Source organism: Anabas testudineus, chromosome 2 (genome assembly GCF_900324465.2).
Source record: "Anabas testudineus chromosome 2, fAnaTes1.2, whole genome shotgun sequence".
Taxonomy (NCBI): Eukaryota; Metazoa; Chordata; class Actinopteri; order Anabantiformes; family Anabantidae; genus Anabas; species Anabas testudineus.
The window spans coordinates 1,056,330-1,075,963 of record NC_046611.1 but is presented as its reverse complement, the minus strand read 5'-3'; the positions used below and the strand labels follow the sequence as shown (position 1 = coordinate 1,075,963).

The window sequence follows — 19,634 nt, the reverse complement described above, 5'->3', positions numbered from 1 at the left end:
ATGGTGCAATATACATCAACACTACACCCACAGTGAACACTGCTTCTGTCTCGGTTGAAGTGAAGTGTTTGTTGTATGGCCCTTATGGACGGTCAGCAAACATATGTAACTCCATGTCATTAAACAGTAACAGGCACAACCAAATATACAGAAATCAATACAGAGAGTACATTTTCTGACTTGTTTTCTTTATTGTCAGTTATTATGTATTTTAATTGATTAAATTATTAACAGACATTATCACTGACATCACTGACCTATATAATATCCACTATTAATAATGTAATGTAGTTGTAGTTAGTGACAGTAAACACTGCTGTTTTATGAGCAGGATCAGACTTTGGCTACTCTAATGAGCACAGAGAAACTGAACCATCATATGACCTGAACCTAAACCCAAATCCAGCAGAAAGAGGTTCTGTGAATGTGGTGTTGAAGGTGTGGAGGTGGATCAGTTTGTCAGAGGAGACTCTGTAGAAGGACAGAGTCTCAGCAGGACAGTCCAGGTACACTGCTGCTCTACCAGACACAGAAGAGGAGGTGGAAGAGGAGGATGCTTCTTTCTTATTGTGCCAGGCAGAGTAACCACTAACAGAGCAGATCAGAGCCCATGATTGATCGTTCCATCCAAACACACGGTCTGCACTGTCTCCTCTCCTGTTGATTCCTCTGTAACTCACTGATATAAAGACCAGTCCTTCCCAGTCCACCTCCCAGTAATGACGACCAGTCAGACCATTTCTGCAAAGCAGCTGAGGCCACCAGTCAAATCTGTCTGGATGATCAGGATATGACTGATCCTCCTCCACATACGTCACCTTCCTGTTGTTGTCAGACAGTCGCAGTTTTCTGTTCACTGTGTTTGTGTCGATGGTGAGTTGACAGAAATCTGATGAGAGAACAAGACACAATCCAGCTGCAGTTATTAATCTATCATCAGTTTGATGAGGACTCATGACATCAGGGATTTGAAGGAGTGATGTGACAGTTTGAAGATGGTTGAATGTTGCTGCTTTGTTTTCATCAGTCTCATTAAAAACACACTTACACTTCCTCAGACCTGGTCTCAACCATTGGACTCCACCAGGCTCCACCCTGAAAGGAGGAGGGGGTCAGAGCAGAACATTCACAGTATGAAGACATGGACATTAACATGGTTCTAACATGGTTAAAAACTGATAAAGGAACAGTCCAATATTTTGCATCTCAAACTTCCTCTCATTGGTTGGCAAACTTGGTTGTATAGTAACTGTGTAATATTTATACAGAGGTAGGATAACAACCTCTGCAACTAGTGTTTGTACTAAGTTAAGTGAAACTCCAGATCTTCCTCCTCTATCAGGCACTGTCAGTGGCTGCAGCAGTCCTCTCCTTACCTGAGGGCATCTAGTCTGCAATGTGGATCCTCCAGTGCGGCAGACAGGAGCTTCACTCCTGAATCCTTCACGTTGTTACTCAGGTCTAGTTCTCTCACACCAGAGGACTGGGAGCTGAGAACTGAGGACAGAGCTTCACAGCTTCTCTGGGAGAGGTTACAGCCAACCTCAATCTAGTGAGAATGTGATAAGAAAATAAGTAATGAGCATGTGATTTCCAGTAGTATTACATATGGCATATAAAAAGGTACCAACACGAATACATCACCACAACAGTATGTAAATGGTGAATTCTGATTAGGGGTTTTGCTGTCTCATGGCCTGGAAAATGTGCCCTTGTAAAGAACAAAATGAATTGTCAAGTTTATCAAGGTAAACGTGAGTGAATATACTACAGAATGGCTTCAAAAGCTCAATCCATAGGACATGGACAAAACACAAAGATGTGTAATGGACTTTAGAGCAGCTTTCAAGGGTAATCCAGGCATTAAAGATTATAGTGTCTGTCTTAAGTTTAAGATCATTGCTTTTGTCTATACCAGTGATTCAGATGAAGATCAGATTGTGTTTTGTGAGCAATAATGCAGAACATCATAAAATTCCAAAGAATTCATATGCTTCTGCCACTCTCTCTGCATACTTACAGAACTTTCTTAGATACTTTAACCACCGGCAGCAGCCTCAGAAGAGCCTCCTCTGAAGCAGAGTATTTCTTCAGGTCAAACACGTCCAGATCTTTTTCTGATGACAGTAAGATGAAGACCAGAGCTGACCACTGAGCAGGAGACAGTTGGTCTGTGGAGAGACTTCCTGATCTCAGGTACTGTTGGATCTCCTCCACTAGAGAACCATCATTCAGTTCATTCAGACAGTGGAACAGGTTGATGCTTTTCTCAGCAGAGACAATCTCACCAAGCCTTATCTTGATGTATTCAACTGTTTTGAGACTATTCTCCGAACCACTTCCTGTCTGTTTAAGCAGACCTCGAAGGAAAGTCTGATTGTTCTGCAGTGAAAGACCAAGGAGGAAGCGGAGAAACAAGTCCAGGTGTCCATTTGGACTCTGTAAGGCCTTGTCAACAGCCAATGTCCATCAATGTCAGATGGACATGAAGAGCAGCCAGAAACTCCTGAACACTCAGATGGACGAAGCAGAACACCTTGTCCTGGTACAGTCCTCTCTCCTCTTTAAAGATCTGTGTGAACACTCCTGAGTACACTGAGGCTGCTCTGATATCGATGCCACACTCTGTCAGGTCGGACTCATAGAAGATCAGGTTTCCTTTCTGCAGCTGCTCAAAAGCCAGTTTTCCCAGAGACTCGATCATCTTCCTGCTCTCTGGACTCCAGTGTGGATCTGTCTCAGCTCCTCCATCATACTTGATGTTCTTCAGTTTGGACTGAACCACCAGGAAGTGGATGTACATCTCAGTCAGGGTCTTGGGCAGCTCTCCTACCTCTCTGGTTTTCAACACATCCTCCAGAACTGTAGCAGTGATCCAGCAGAAGACTGGGATGTGACACATGATGTGGAGGCTTCGTGATGTCTTGATGTGGGAGATGATTCTTCTGGCCTGCTCCTCATCTCTGAACCTCTTCCTGAAGTACTCCTCCTTCTGTGGGTCAGTGAACCCTCTGACCTCTGTCACCATGTCAACACACTCAGGAGGGATATGATTGGCTGCTGCAGGTCGTGTGGTTATCCAGAGGCGAGCAGAGGGAAGCAGGTTCCCCCTGATCAGGTTTGTCAGCAGCACATCCACTGAGGTGGACTCTGTCACATCAGTCAGGATCTGATTGTTGTGGAAGTCCAGAGGAAGTCGACACTCATCCAGACCATCAAAGATGAACACAACCTGGAACTGTTCAAACCTGCAGATTCCTGCTTCTTTGGTTTCAGTAAAGAAGTGATGAACAAGTTCCACCCAGCTGAACTTTTTCTCTTTCAGCACATTCAGCTCTCTGAAGGTCAATGGAAATGTGAACTGTATGTCCTGGTTGGCTTTGTCTTCAGCCCAGTCCAGAGTGAACTTCTGTGTTAAGACTGTTTTCCCAATGCCAGCCACTCCCTTTGTCATCACTGTTCTGATTGGTTCCTCTCTTCCAGGTACAGGTTTAAAGAGGTCTTCATGTCTGATGGTTGTTTCTGGTCTGTCTGGTTTCCTGGATGCTGTTTCAATCTGTCTGACCTCATGTTCATCATTGACCTCTCCAGTCCCTCCCTCTGTGATGTAGAGCTCTGTGTAGATCTGGTTCAGAAGGGTTGGGTTTCCTGCTTTAGCGATCCCCTCAAACACACACTGGAACTTCTTCTTCAGATTAGATTTTACCTCACGCTGACACATGAAAGGAGATTCTTAAAGAAGACACAAAAATACCTTGTTAATGCATGACTCTACAGACATACGTACATACAGTCCTCTCTGATGATATTGTAATGTCAAGCATAACTTGACTGGTACAAAGGTCAAGTCAACCACCTGACAGTGTCATAAACTTAACCATCTCCAAATGTGACTGTTGCTGTGGCCTACATCTATTTTACAATCGGGACGATGCTGAAGAAATGATGCAGTGATCAATAACAGCCACTGAGTCAAAGAACAAGAACCCTAACAAAGAAGGCTAGAGAATTGGAAGAAACAAGGCGAGGCAAAAAAAAAAAAGAAATACACTGACCATTCATTGAAAACAAAGTCAAGTAGGAGGCCTGACCAATGGGCTTATGTCGACTCTCAGGATAACCTAGCATATCATGCTTCTTCAGGTTTTACTGCAGAGCAACTCAAAACTTCTGTGACTTCAAGGTGAGAGAAATCAAGAAAGATGATCCTGAACTTTGTACGGCTCCAAGAGAAACACTAAGTCAAAGAAAGATGGTCAACAGAAATTCTGTGATTGGTTAAGAGCAGTGAGAGCTGTTGCCAGATTAAAACAACTAGCCACAGAATATAAAGGTGTAAAGCAGAGAACCAATGAAAGTAAAATCCTAGAAGAAAAAAAAGGAAGCAAAACCCTCTATTGTTAAGCAAGTTAAAGAAACAGCATTTTCAGATGAGAGAAAGAGCTTACAGTTAAAGAAAGTAGTTGTAAAGGGCAAAGATACTAAGCAGTGTTAGATGAGTGCATTATAGGATAAAGAAATTATCCTCAGGGTAGAAGGATGCTAAAGTCAAGCCACACTGTATCACTACATAAAGTATTTTGTCCAATCCTTCTGAAAGAAGGAACAGAGGACCTCAAGACATATGGCCTCTTATTTTCCTGGGTGTGGCCAAGGGCAATACATATAAGTATGGTTATTGATGATATGACAATTCACACATTTCTCAATGCCTTAAGAACATTCAACATTCATCATAAGAGGAAATATTTGTCAACTAAGATGCAACCAAGGACCAAATATTGTTTCTGTGATGAAAGACTTTGCAGAACAGAAAGGACAGAGTGAAGCCTCTGGGATGTGAATTCAAAACGCTAGCCCTAACCCCCAGGACTCTTATTGTGAAAGATGACTTGGCGGAGACTTGTGTAGCTGTATGAAATGATCAACAAAAATGTTGAGTCATGTTTTGGCATGACTTGAGGGGTGGGGGGTAGTCCTGATATCTACTGGAGTCATAAGAGGTAAGGATAAATATAATGGATTAGGAGAGACACAGACTCAGCAAATTTTAGGGAAAACCTGCTCCACAAAACCTTTGACTACACAAAAACTATTGGTCATTTTGTAAAAATTTGGGAGCATCCTAAGGCTTCAACAAACATGTGTTTGTTTTATGTTATGTTTTATATGATGAAATTTAAATTAATGAAGACCCCCCTCCTCAAACTTAACACCTTATAGCGGTGGAAGAGCCTGAACTTGTACAGCAGGTCGAGCGGTACTGACTAGAGATAGTCGAGGTCGACTTTGTGTGTGATCGTGTCATCTGATCTTGGACCACATGTCTTAGACACTGGTGAAGAAAGGGGCTGAGCTGCCAACTGACCTAAAGGAGAAAGCTAGACAAACTTGACAGACCCAAAAGTATTGTATGAGTCTGTTGGGAATGTCTGCTGACCCCAGATGGGGCTTCAACCAGATCTCAAGGGAGTTTGGGGAAATTGAGCCTAAATGAACCATTTTCTCTACCTCCATTGTTGATGTGGCTGTTCGGAGCTGTGGATGTAAGGTCTCTGGTGCCTGTCGTGGGGGCAACCCCCACACCCTGTATTGGACACCAGAAGTAATGGATGCCATCAAGCTGAAAAAAAGAGTCTTACCAGGCCTGGTTGGCTTGTGGGACTCTTGAGGCAGCTAATAGGTATCAGCAGGCAAAGTGCCCTGCAGCCCAGGTAGAGGCAAAAACTCTGGGAGGAGTTTGGTGAGGCCATAGGGGAGCACTATCAGTCAGCCGAAAAGATTCTGGCAAACTGTTCTGCACCCCAGGAAAGGGAAGCAGTGCCCTACCAACACTGTTTACAGTGGAGGTGGGGAGCTGCTGACCTCGACAGGGGACATTGTTGGATGTTGGAAGGAATTCAAGGATCGCATGGTAGTTGGGGACAGTGCCACTGGACTGGCAGACCAGGGGGGTGGTGGTGCCCCTTTTTAAGAAGGAGGACCAGAGGATGTGTTCCAACTACAGGGGAATCACACTCCTTGGCCTCCCCGGGAAAATCTATGCCAGAGTGCTGGAGAAAAGAATTAGGTTGAACCTCGGATTCAGGAGGAACAATATGGCTTTCATCCTGGTCGTGAAACACTGGACCAACTCTATACACTCACTAGCCCAACCAGTACTGGAGTGTTGACCTGGAGAACTCGACTGTGTCCCTTGTGGTATTCTGTGGGGTGCTTCGGGTGTACAGAGTCCATGGCCCTCTGGGGCTGGGACTTTCCGGTCCTTTTATGACTGGAGCAGGAGCTTGGTTTGCATTTCCGTCAATAAGTCAGACCTGTTGCCACCAATGCCACCATTGCATGTCATTAACTTTGTGTCTTCTCTCTCTTTTAGTTGTGTTTCCTCCTCTCTGTCTCCCTCTCTCTGTACTTTTCTGCAGGTATCCTCGGCCTGGAGCTGTACATCTCCAGAATCCAGTTCATCTGCCCAATGTTCTTGATGCTTGTTGTTGTCTTTATTGCCTGCTGTTCTTTTCTCTCTTCTCTTTCCTCTCACCCCAACCGGTCGAGGCAGATGGCCGCCCACTATGAGCCTGGTTCTGCTGGAGGTTTCTTCCTCTAAAGGGAGTTTTTCTTCTCCACTGTTGCCTAAAGCTTGCTCAAATTGTATTGTTGGGTTTTCTCTATAATTTTTTGTATAAATATTTTCTGTAAGGTCTTAAACCTTAAACACTGTAAAGTGCCTTGAGATAACTTCTGTTGTAAATTGGCGCTATACAAATAAAATTGAATTGAATTGTTCCTAATGCGTATTGGACTCCTGCAGGGCTATCCTTCATTGCCAGTTCTGTTCATTATCTCATGGACAGAATTTCTAGGTGCAGCCATGGGCAAGAGGGAGTCCAGTTTGGGGAGCACGGGATTTCATCTCTGCTCTGCTCTCTTTCTCTAAGTTAAATATACTTTCTTTCGAGGGCTATTATTTTGATGTAACTTTATTTTGAAGTTTCAGTTCATGGTGAATTTCGAGCAAAGTCTTCAAATAAACCAGTAACAAGAGAACCACTTGTCCACCGACTGTGCTTTGGAGGAATTAGATGCAGTGTTAGTTAATGCCCAATATGTCTGCTTGACTAAAATGTGGGTAATGTGATAGAAAATGTCTCAAATCAAAGTGTATATCAAATTAAATATATATATATATAATATATATCAAATTCATTTTGTGATGTTAAACTTGGAATGTCTTCAGTGAAAACAAGAAAATTGCCTTGCTTGAATTCTCTACATCAGTTTAGAGAAACATGTAGAAGAAACTAGAAATCCTCTTACTGCTCTGCAGACAGTCAGCCAGCTCCTCCTGCTTCATTCTCCTCAGGAAGTTCAGTGTGATCTTGAGAAATGCCTCTCTGCTGCTCCTCCTCTGCTCTTTATCCTCACCTTCCAACAACTACTCAACACCCCTTTCACACCTTAAACATTGGGGGTAATCTGGACCCAGAACCTTCTGGAGCTTCTTTAGCTCGTTTTTCACAAAACTCACAATGTTCTCCTCCAACAGCTGGAACAAAATTTGATATGAATTACTCCAAAGAAACCAAACATCAGACCAACGTTGGACAGTGTGCTGTGGCATGACAGTCATTGTAAACAGATGGAAAAGTAGAAGATGGATATGTACAGACCAGAAATATGGAGTCCAGGTCTGTTGGATGCTGCTGGGCAGACTGACCACTGGGAACCTCTGAGCTCTCCTGGTCCACTCTGTGGAGGAATCATCAAGAATGAGCTCACAGTAAGTCTGTCCACCCAGAGACACACACAAGAATCCGTTTAGTGATTCCTATATACTGCACAGTCTACTTTTACAACTTGTATGTATAGCTTTTATACGTCTTAGATGCACCTTCTCATGTTTTCTTTTTCGGTACTGAGATAAAACCATTTTATTTTAACAGCTTACCGTACATTAAAACAGGGGTGTCTATTATTAAACAGAAGAGGTTGAGACTTTGACTGGCTGCTCTTGAGGGACAAACAGCTGGGCTCAAAATGAGGCTGATGATCAGACTCTGATCTCTGACACAGCCTGGATGAGGAACAGCAAGACAACATAAAGGTAAATTCTCTTCTGCTAGATGATGGTGCTCAGATGACTTCATCTCGGCAAAGTTTAATATTATTTTTAAATCTTTACCTTTGATCGACCGGGTGCTGACATTTCCCGGAGTTACTAAGATGTTTTACTGTCCGGTTACTCTTCAGCTACCCGAAGTCTTGTTTTTCAAGCTTCCTCCTAATGAACCAAGATTATACACCAGAATACCATTTAAACATTTAGAAAATGTTATTACACAATGTAAATACAAGCAAAAGTACTCTGGATTGACTGACTCCAATCCTGTCTGATACGACAGTCTAAAAACAACCTAACAACACGTTTTCTGTGAGTCTATTTAAATATTAATGTAAGGATCCACAATAATTAAAGTCTAGTCACAGTTTACCTTTTTGTAGGAAAAAGTTGCCGTCTTATAAAATCATCATAGCAACCTGTAGAGCAGTCAGACTCTGTGGACAATAAATATATTATTAGGTAAATGTTGACAGCATCTTACTTTTCGTCAGACAAGTGTCTTAGTTCAAAATCAGTGACTGCACCTTCTGACTGGTCACTCTTACAAGATACACAACTGGGTTCCTGGCCAGGTTCTGGTTCAGGGTCAGGGTCTGGTCTCTGCTGCTGTTCTGGTCTTGAACATAACACACAGAGCTTTCAGTGTGAATAATGATGGAGCAGTGATTGTTGAAGCTGACCTCTGACATGGAGAAGAGTCATGGACAGTTAGAGATCCTCATCTCACCTCTGAGCTTTGGTCTGGTTCTCATGGTCCCCACACAGAGTGGTTTTAGAGGGAGGGACTCCCTCCTCTCTGTCCTCAAACTGATCCATGCTGCTGAATCCACATCCACATCAGCTCACACACACTTTCTACCTTCATGTGGAGAGGAAACACAAATCATTGATGTGCTGTGAAAACTGAAATCCTCCTTTCCATCATTTCTCCTGGACAAAGATCAGCTGCTCCTCCACTGATTGGCTCTTCTTTCCTCTTTCATATCAGTGTCACTTGAATGCAGTCAGACAGTAGCGGGAGGCAGAGGAAGCTGCCGTCAGCTGCTCTACTTCTACTGTCAGTCCACTAGACGGAGGCAGAGGAAGCTGCCATCAGCTGCTCTACTTCTACTATCAGTCCACTAGACGGAGGCAGAGGAAGCTGCGGTCAGCTGCTCTACTTCTACTGTCAGTCCACTAGACAGAGGCAGAGGAAGCTGCCGTCAGCTGCTCTACTTCTACTGTCAGTCCACTAGACGAAGCTGCCGTCAGCTGCTTTACTTCTACTGTCAGTCCACTAGACGAAGCTGCCGTCAGCTGCTCTACTTCTACTGTCAGTCCACTAGACGAAGCTGCCGTCAGCTGCTTTACTTCTACTGTCAGTCCACTAGATGGAGCAGGAAGCTGCCGTCAGCTGCTCTACTTCTACTGTCAGTCCACTAGACGAAGCTGCCGTCAGCTGCTCTACTTCTACTGTCAGTCCACTAGACGAAGCTGCCGTCAGCTGCTCTACTTCTACTGTCAGTCCACTAGATGGAGCAGGAAGCTGCCGTCAGCTGCTCTACTTCTACTGTCAGTCCACTAGACGAAGCTGCCGTCAGCTGCTCTACTTCTACTGTCAGTCCACTAGACGGAGGCAGAGGAAGCAGCCGTCAGCTGCTCTACTTCTACTGTCAGTCCACTAGACGAAGCTGCCGTCAGCTGCTCTACTTCTACTGTCAGTCCACTAGACGGAGGCAGAGGAAGCAGCCGTCAGCTGCTCTACTTCTACTGTCAGTCCACTAGACGAAGCTGCCGTCAGCTGCTCTACTTCTACTGTCAGTCCACTAGACGAAGCTGCCGTCAGCTGCTCTACTTCTACTGTCAGTCCACTAGATGGAGGCAGAGGAAGCTGCTTTACTTCTACTGTCAGTCCACTAGATGGAAGCAGGAAGCTGCCGTCAGCTGCTCTACTTCTACTGTCAGTCCACTAGATGGAGCAGAGGAAGCAGCCGTCAGCTGCCGTCAGCTGCTCTACTTCTACTGTCAGTCCACTAGACGGAGGCAGAGGAAGCAGCCGTCAGCTGCTCTACTTCTACTGTCAGTCCACTAGATGGAGCAGAGGAAGCTGCCGTCAGCTGCTCTACTTCTACTGTCAGTCCACTAGACGGAGGCAGAGGAAGCTGCCGTCAGCTGCTCTACTTCTACTGTCAGTCCACTAGATGGAGCAGAGGAAGCAGCCGTCAGCTGCCGTCAGCTGCTCTACTTCTACTGTCAGTCCACTAGACGGAGGCAGAGGAAGCAGCCGTCAGCTGCTCTACTTCTACTGTCAGTCCACTAGATGGAAGCAGGAAGCTGCCGTCAGCTGCCGTCAGCTGCTCTACTTCTACTGTCAGTCCACTAGATGGAGCAGAGGAAGCTGCAGCCCCAAAACACATAATGTAATAAGGTTGGTTTACACCAAGGGACTGAGTTCATGAATCTTTCTCACAATAACACAGTGACTTAAAAAGCTGTCCGCTACCTCAGACTGTCTCCACATCAGACCTTAGGTGTAAATCTAACCACAGTCACATTCACTGACACAGAAACTCAGAGCTGTTCTCCAGCGGCTGTCTGGCCGAGCTCAGACTGTATTTAGCAGTTCATCTCCGCCTCCTCCACAGGATAAGTAAGTGAAGCTCCACAGTAATAACTCTGTGTTCAACTAGCAACCATCCACTGACTCTGCTTCTACTCTTTCACCTCGACTTCTGCAGCTCTCCGTGTAAAATGGAGGAGGCAGCATCGTTAGATGAATCTATCAGGACTCTAATGAAAGAAACAACGAGTTCCTGCTGGAACAAATGTTAGAGTTAACAACGTGAGCAAAGAAGCAGTCAAGAGGCAAAACAATGAAACATGTTGCTTACATCACCTTTCTGTGGAGAGAGCTTGTAGTAGAAACTAGTGCCGAAAGTGAAAGTATGAGGTAATGGGGGGGAGGGGGCTTTCCTTCAAATTCCTCAGTGCTTTTTAAAGGGGAAGAGTCTCTGACCCTGTCACAGACACAACCATTCAAATAAGTCAGGTTCAATAATTATATTCATTTCAGATAGAAGCTCTTCTCTACTGTGTTAGTTCACTCATCAGAGAAGAAAACCACTCTAGGAAACAGTGAGAGGTGGTGAGATTTTATCCCACCATGAAACTTAAATAAAGCTCAAATGACACAAAAAAGAAGTTGAAGATATATATATATTTTTTTTTTGTGTGTGTGTGTGTGTTTTTTCTGTATTTATTGAAAATATTGCCCCAATTTCTGACTTTAGATTAATACAATATCATTTTACATTGATTTCATGCTGACAACAATAAGTGAAAACTCGAGAAATAACATTCGAACATTCCTGCTTCATATTCCTGTGAATGGAACTGGACACAGAGGCTCAGAGAAACTATCACTGTCACTAACTGCAACTCTGAGACTGAGTGACTCGTTACTAATGTAGTCACAGCCTTGTTAGTAGAAATAGGAATCTCAGACAACTGTATGAGCGACATATATCAGAATGATATCATCATCAGGCAGAGAGCAGAGTAATAAGTCTACCAGAGCCTCCAATAACTAACTGGACTCCACATTAACTTAAAGACATTAACTGTTATACTGGACTGCCTGCTGCCTACACAGCATGTAATCACCCATATGAGGATGGGTTCCCTGTTGAGTCTGGTTCCTCTCAAGGTTTCTTCCTGTTGCCTTCTCAGGGAGTTTTTCCTTGCCACCGTCGCCCTCGGCTTGCTCATCAGGGACAATCTGATTATTAGGATTCTTACACATTCACTGTTCATATAAACTTCCATAGTTTCTTTGCTTGTGTAAAGCTGCTTTGTGACAATGTCAATTGTAAAAAACACTCTACAAATAAATTAAATTGAATTGAATTAAGACAGTTTATTCATGAACTCAGGAAGGGGAGCAGACCTGGCAGAGTCGCTCCAGAAATAAAAACACAGCAAAGTAGCTCAGAAAACAATCCACAGTCTGAAGAAGAACAACGCAAGTGTTTAGTGCACAAACTAAAGGACGAAATTACTGACTTACTGATTACATTTCAGGTGTCAATTGAATTTAATGGACGTTGGAACTGCAACATATACATTTAGTCATTTAGCAGACGCTTCTATCCAAAGCGACTTACAAGGTTACAAGTAGGGTACAAGGGTAGGCATGAGGAGGTCTTGCCTATGGACCCCTACTAGAGGTAGGCCACGGCTGGGACCCCAGTCTCCCACATGGGAGGCGGTGATGTTACCACTACACTAACCAGCCGCAAACATATAGCACAGAACAGTCTATGGTGAATGTTCTGAATGCAGGGGTTACTGAGTCAAAAGCAGGTGAGTCTCCCTTTGTTTTACAGAAGCCATAAGGGGGTGGGGGTGGACCAGGCACCACACAAGGAAATGACAGGAAAGCTAGAACAGAGAAACTGACTAAACAACCGGACAGTGAGTAAATGACAGCGGCTGGTGCAGAATATAAAGTGAACACACTGAACAGTAAGTGACAACAGGTGTGTAGAGACTGGCAGCTAACTAAGGGCGGAGAGAGTGCTCTCAAAGATGCTATAAAAAGAGAGTGGACTACTGTCTCTGTCATCCCTGGTTCACTTGGACCAAGTCAAGCGAGACTTCTCACTGGTACCAGGAAAAGACACTCCAGTCTTCTGTACTGGTTTCCAGTTAATTATGGAGCTGGTGTTAGGATCCTTGGCTTGGCACCTCCTGCTGCTTTCTGACCTCCTCCTGCTTCTATGTATTACATCACTTCCTGTTGCCGACCCTGACTCCTATTCAGTTGCTCTGTGTTTGTTCTGCTAACTTTAACCAACCAGCACTACTGGCGTAACCCCAGACACTCGCCCAAGGTTCACGACGACCAGGTTCATGTTTCTAACAGATTTTCCCCACTCAGCGACAAACTGCTGAGAAACCCACTCTGGTTATTGGCAGCTCTATAGTGAGAAACGTGAAATTAGAGACTCCAGCTGCCATAGTCAAGTGTATTCCTGGGGCCAGAGCTGCTATTAAAACTCCTGTAAAGATAAACGAAAATACAGTATAATTATAATAACCACAGGAGTTAATGACGCCTGATTACGAAACTAAGAAGTCACTAAAATTAATGTTGTGTAACTTTGCTGAAACAATGTCGGGCTCCGTAGTTTTCTCTGGACCCCTTCCCAATCTGACCAGTGACGTCGTGTTTAGCAGCATGCTGTCATTTAACCACTGGCTGTCTAAGTGGACTTTTAAATATCAGATCTCTCTCGTCTAAATCCCTGTTAGTGAATGATTTGATAACTGACCAATCAAATAGACTTATTCTGTCTGACTGAAACCTGGCTGCAGCAGGATGAATATGTCTCTCTGAATGAGTCGACCCCCTCAAGTCATGTTAATTATCATGTTCCTAGAAGCACAGGTCGTGGTGGAGGAGTAGCAGCAATCTCCCACTCAAGTTTGTTAATCAACCCCAGACCTAAACATAGTTTGAATTCATTTGAGAGCCTCACTCTTAGCCTCTCTGATCCTAACTGGAAAAATCCAAAACCAGTCCTGTTTGTTATTGTGTACCGTCCTCCTGTCCCTTACTCTGAGTTTTTAACTGAATTCTCAGAGTTTCTATCTGATTTAGTTCTTAGTGCAGATAAAGTCATTACAGTGGGTGACTTCAATATCCATGTAGATTTTGATGATAACATTTGAATTTACAGTACCAGACTTTACTAAACCTACAGATAAGATTCTCTACAGTAGATGTTTATGTGAAAATTCCGTTGACAAATTTAAGGAACTGATTCCATCTTTTATTTCAGAGCCATGTACCAACACAGAGGAAGGCAGTTATTTCAACATTACTCCAGCACAAGTGGACTATCTTGTTAATAGTACTGGTGCTTCACTTGGAACAATATTTGATACTGTTGCTCCTCTGAAAAAGTAACTAGTGAGTCAGAGGAAGTTAGTTCCATGGTACAATTCACAAATCTGTAGCTTAAAGCAGAAATTACGTAAACTGGAAAGGAGGTGGTGGAGCCTCCAGTTAATCCAAAATGCTGCAGCCAGAGTTCTGACTGGAATTAGAAAGAGATCATATTTCTCCTACGTTAGCTTCTCTCCATTGGCTCCCTGTAAAATCCAGAATTGAATTTAAAATTCTTCTTCTCACTTATAAATCACTTAATAATCAGGCTCCATCTTATCTTAAAGACCTCATAGTTCCATATTTTTCCAGCAGAACTCTTTTACCACCTCCAAAGCACCCAGACCATCACACTGCCTCCACCATGCTTGACTAAAGGTATTGAGCTGTTCTAACATCTTTTTATTTGTTCTGCGTCTCACAAATGTTCACAACACCTTCTTCCAGTGTCTGTGCTCTTTTTCCAATCTCAATGTTGAAGATTATTATTTTTTAAAATTATTAAAAAATAATTTAGGTACTCTGGGAGCAGACACTGTCTCTATGGGGTTATGGTAGTTTTTGGGGGGTGACGGCTGTAAGGAAGCTGCAGAGAGGTGTGTAAGACTGCGTCTCTGCGTCCTGGGCTGCACTCTGACATGTCAGGGTTTAGGTCGTCTAATAAACTCTGTCATATTTCTAGAGAGTTGAGACGCACCATCTAAAGTGGGATGGATGCCGTCTCTTCTAATCAGTCCAGGTTTAGTCTCTGTAGTCCACGTTGTTAGCGGGACACCACTTAGACAGCCAGCGGTTGAATGACGTCATGTGGCTAAACATGTCGTCACTGGTCAGATTGGGAAGGGGTCCAGAGAAAACTATGGAGTCCGACATCGTTTTTGCAAAGTTACACACCGATTCCACGTTGTCTCACCACGCGTCCCTACATGCCTCGCCGACATTGCTGATTGGATGAGAGAGAGGCATCTTCAGCTCAACCTCTCCAAGACAGAAATTCTTGTCTTCCCAGCCACACCTTCAATACAACACAGCATCTGCATCGATATAGAGCCCACAGTAATTGTTCCCACCAAGTGTCACTGTTCCTGCCTCATCCCTGTTCTAGTGGTGTTTTTGTCTCCCCTTGGTGTTCACTTTCTCACTCCCACTTACAGCCACTTCCTAATGCCCTCATTTGGACCACTGGCACTCTTCACTCTCCTGGACTTTGATTACGAGTTGTTTCACCATTTCTTCAAAAGCTCCCTCCGTCATTATTCTCGTTGCCAGTTTCTTCCCTGTATACACACGTCCTCCTGGTTTGTTTGTACATAGACTTGAATTCACTCCTTTGTCTCACCCTGCACCTTGCCCTTTTTGTTTCCCTACTTGTGAGTTTGCTTGCCGTTTGCAGAGCTTTTCAGTTGTTACTTTGAATGTCTAGTTTAGAGAGTTAGTTTGTGTCTGCATTTGATTTTCTTTGTTACTTTGTGTTTCTGCATTCAAGCGTTTCTGTTGGTACTTTGTAGTTTGCCTGCGTCACTTTGTTGTTTCATCAAGTCTGCGTTTTTGTAGTGTGTATTTATTTCCCCACCTTATTGTTTCCTGGTGTTGATAATAAACCTCTTTCGTTTGTTATACTCATGTCACTTTTGTTGGTTCCTCACACCAAGTCTGCCACAAACCTGGGGGTGATTATTAACGATCATCTCAGCTTTAGCGACCACCGCCTCCACATCATGCAGAATTTCCCTTTTAAACATCAGGAATATCAGACTCAACCTTTCAGACTTTACAACACAACTCACTGTTCAGGCTCTGCTCATATCTGGTCCTGACTACTGCAGCGTCTTACTGACGGTGTTACCAGCTGCACCATCAAACCTCCAGATGACTAAAAATGCAGCAGCACGTCTCATTGTAAAAAGGACTCGTTACTCCACTGTTCAGATCTCTGCACTGGCTTCATGGAGCTGCTGCATCAGGTGCAAAGTGTTACAATTTACCCTTTCATCCCTTTTAGTGGCTTTTGTTTTAGTTTCGCCGGGTCTCACTCTCCAACCATTTCCTGTTCAGGGACAATCTGATTATTATGATTCATACATGTTCATTTTTTCAAATAAACATACAAATATTTTGTTTGGTTGTGTAAAGCTGCTTTGCAACAATGACAATTGTTAAAAGAGCTATACAAATAAAATTGAATTGTTTATCCTTATATAGACTCCCTCTCCTCCACTCTCCTGCTCACCAACCACCAATGTGTTACACCCGTTTGTCCCTGTTCCTTTATTGTTACGAACTGATGGACAGGACCAGCGAGTACAAACAAACAAAAAAAAAAAGGTTTATTATAACTCCCGGTCCAAAATGGGGGACACAGGGAGAAATAAATACAGAAAGTAACAACACAAAACACTGCAGTGACACAGGCAAAATACAAACTCATAAACCACCAAAAAAATACAAAGTACCAACTAATTAATCAATACACAAAAATACAAACTTCAACTCACTAATTAGAAATATAAAGTAACAAACAACAGTCAGTGCCCAAGGCAGGAGAACAGTAACAAACAGAAACCAAACAGTATAAATATCAACTAAAAACGCTGCATAAACACAGACGAAACAACGAAAACAACAAAACACACAGACCGAACCGACAAAGTAACAAACGACAGTCACTGCAATAGCAGGCAAAGAGTCTGACAAACAGGTAAAACAAAGAGAACAACAAAAGGAGAACAGACAAACAAACATACAAACTGAGCAGAGTGGTTTAGGACACGGCGCAAACGGAAACCACGAATGAAGCAACAAACCAGCCCTGAACAGAGGAGTGAGGTGAAACGAGTCAGTCATTAGTCCGGTGAGTGGAGAAGGCAGGAAGAGGAAGTCCATATGTGGGTGTGGCAGGAGAGTGAGCAAAACAAAACCACAGACAGGTGAAGGGAGGAATCGTAACACTTTATAATCTGTCTTCCATTTGTTGCTGGTTTGTTGGATTTTGCACTGGACTGCAGCATACCCTGGACTTCATGCCACTGGATTGCACTTCATTCAACACTCATGACTTGTTTGTTTTGTTTGTTGGGATTGTTTCATGGACTCGTCACTTCGTTACTCTCTGGACTTGACTTTGTTTGTTGTTTGTTGTGAGTTGGTTGCCTGTCTTGTGCAGTTATTTGTGTTGTTATTTTGCATGTTTTGATCAGTGATTTTTTTTTGGGGGGGGATTGCGAGTTTGTATTTTGTTTGTCACTTTCATTCCCTGGTTTGTGTGGTCACTGTTAGTTTGTTCATCACTGTGTTTCAGGTCTTTAGGTTGTCACCTTGTTTTCAGTTTTTGTTAGTTTTTGTCATGTTGAGATCCCCTTGTCTAGTTGGTTCCCTGTCTCTCCCGTTACTGGGACCGGGGGGTAAATAAAATCCTTTTTTGTTAGTCTTGCCTAATTTGTTGGTTTGTCACACAAAGTCCTGACCCTTACCTACAAAGTGGTAAGGGTATTTTTTTTATTATTTCTCTTGTAAGTCGCTTTGGATAAAAACATCTTCCAAATAACTTAGTGTAAATGTAAATAAAAATCCAAGATGTCCAACACACCCTAGCCTTTGAAAGTTGCACAAGCCTGGTTTCTGGTCCCAAGTTGTGTCAGGGAAGGCATCCTTCAAAACCTGAAGAAGAATGAAATTACAAAAAAAAAAAAGGTTCCAAGAAAATTCTACCCAAGATTATTGACATTGTCTAAAACTGAAAATTTGGTTGCACCCATAATCTAATTCTAAGTAATAATTCTAATATAATCTAATCAATTACACTTACATTTTAAAATGAAATGTATTTAAAAATTATAAATACAATATTTTAAAGTTCTTCTTCTTAACTTATTGCTTTCTACCTCATTTGTAAGTTGCTTTAGATAAAAGCGTCTGATAAATGACCACGTGTAAATGTAAATCAATAAATCCTGTTGTCATCATAAATTGAAAGCGAGTTCTAGTTGTTTTAATGTAATGACGCGGCGCTGCAGGACACATAAAGGGACCACATGACTGCAGTAGTCAGTAAAAGGACCCACACTGTTTAAGTTGTTCTTTTTTCAAAGCAAACCACTGAAATTTGGAAACGTCACAGAATTTTTCTAGCACTATATGAATGACACAATCCAACTGAACTCATGGAGCCAAACATCAGATCCATGTTGGACAGACTGACAATCCACTGGTCTAAAAAGTGCAGCATGGAGATTATTATGAACACAACAGATGGAAAAGTAGAAGTTGGACATGTACAGACCAGAAATATGGAGTCCAGGTCTGTTGGATGCTGCTGGGCAGACTGACCACTGGGGACCTCTGAGCTCTCCTGGTCCACTCTGTGGAGGAATCATCAAGATTGAGCTCACAGTATGTCTGTCCACCCAGAGACACACACAAGGTGAAGGTCCATGAAGAGAGATTTGATGTGAACAGAGAATCAGAGACTCCCTGTGGTGGTCAGCATGTACTGCATTTTGGACTTAACAACACAACTCATTGTTCAGGCTCTGAAACCTGCTGAAAACAGATCTTTCATCCTCCTTTCCATCATTTTCATCAAACTTCACGACTTTCGTGGAATTAAAAACACTATGTGTTGACTTAATCACCACAGATTCATTTTCACTAAAGAGGAAATAGTTTTCAAATTAAGATGTTAATTTTAATTCACGTTCTGCAGTGAAAAGAACTGAAAAGAGAAAACATGCATACAATTGGACAAAGATCATATTTAGTGTTTACCGATTCATATCTTTTCCAATCTTTCCATCCTTCCGTCTCCATAATCTCCTGCTAGTTTCCTTTTCACCTTCTTACTTTCCTGTCCTTTTGTCAATCCTTCTTTTTTTATTTTATTTATCTTCACATTAGTTTCTCATTCTGTACTTTCCCTTCTGTGTAACTTTAAAACTGCTGGAAAAAGAAGTGTCCACTAGATGAAGCTCACTGACTGCAGTCTAAAAGCTCAGGAAACTCCTCCAGATTGTCCTACACCTGAGACAACTGTCAGCTGATTAGCTATCAACCATTAACTGGAATTTGACGACAGGGAGGCAATTTAAGACAGGCATGTTTTAAAATGATGTGAAATGTTGTGTTTTCCTTTCGGATGAATTACTCTTTATACAAAATCACTGATCATCATGTTCATGAAAATTTAGACTGAATCTATAAAAATAAATCAGGTTTTGAGGTAACAGCTATGATGCACATCATTGCATTCAGTTGAGATTCAATAAAACTAATATTTCCATCAGCTGTGAAGGAGTCCGACTCCAATACTGCAGGTGTGTTTTCCTCTGGTGGTGAAAAGAGAAACTGCATGATGTCTGTTTCTCCCTGATAAAAAAAACTTGTTCTTAGAATTGTACTAATGATGCTGTGAACCACACAGATACCAACAGTGATGTCATCAAAACAAACATTGCTGCTTCATCCTCATGTGGAACTGGGCTGCCTCGTGCTGTGTTTAAACTTTAACACCCTGATTTGTGGTATGGCGCCCGTACAGTAATAAACATGTCTAAATCATCAGTAGGAGCCCTGACTCCACATTAACCTTGT

The 19,634-nt window shown here is 42.8% G+C and overlaps 2 long non-coding RNA genes across 2 annotated transcripts; both read right to left on the bottom strand.

The window, feature by feature from the left end:
• Positions 1-1,055: 1,055 nt before the first annotated feature.
• Positions 1,056-2,163, bottom strand: LOC113164397. The gene is made up of 3 exons (XR_003298993.2): positions 2,021-2,163; positions 1,377-1,549; positions 1,056-1,095 (listed from the first exon to the last, which is right to left on the bottom strand). It is a non-coding gene; the product is annotated as an uncharacterized LOC113164397 (long non-coding RNA).
• Positions 2,164-7,709: 5,546 nt separating this feature from the next.
• LOC113163023 lies at positions 7,710-8,891 on the bottom strand. The gene is made up of 6 exons (XR_003298864.1): positions 8,847-8,891; positions 8,644-8,735; positions 8,490-8,553; positions 8,180-8,278; positions 7,946-8,071; positions 7,710-7,746 (listed from the first exon to the last, which is right to left on the bottom strand). It is a non-coding gene; the product is annotated as an uncharacterized LOC113163023 (long non-coding RNA).
• Positions 8,892-19,634: the final 10,743 nt, after the last annotated feature.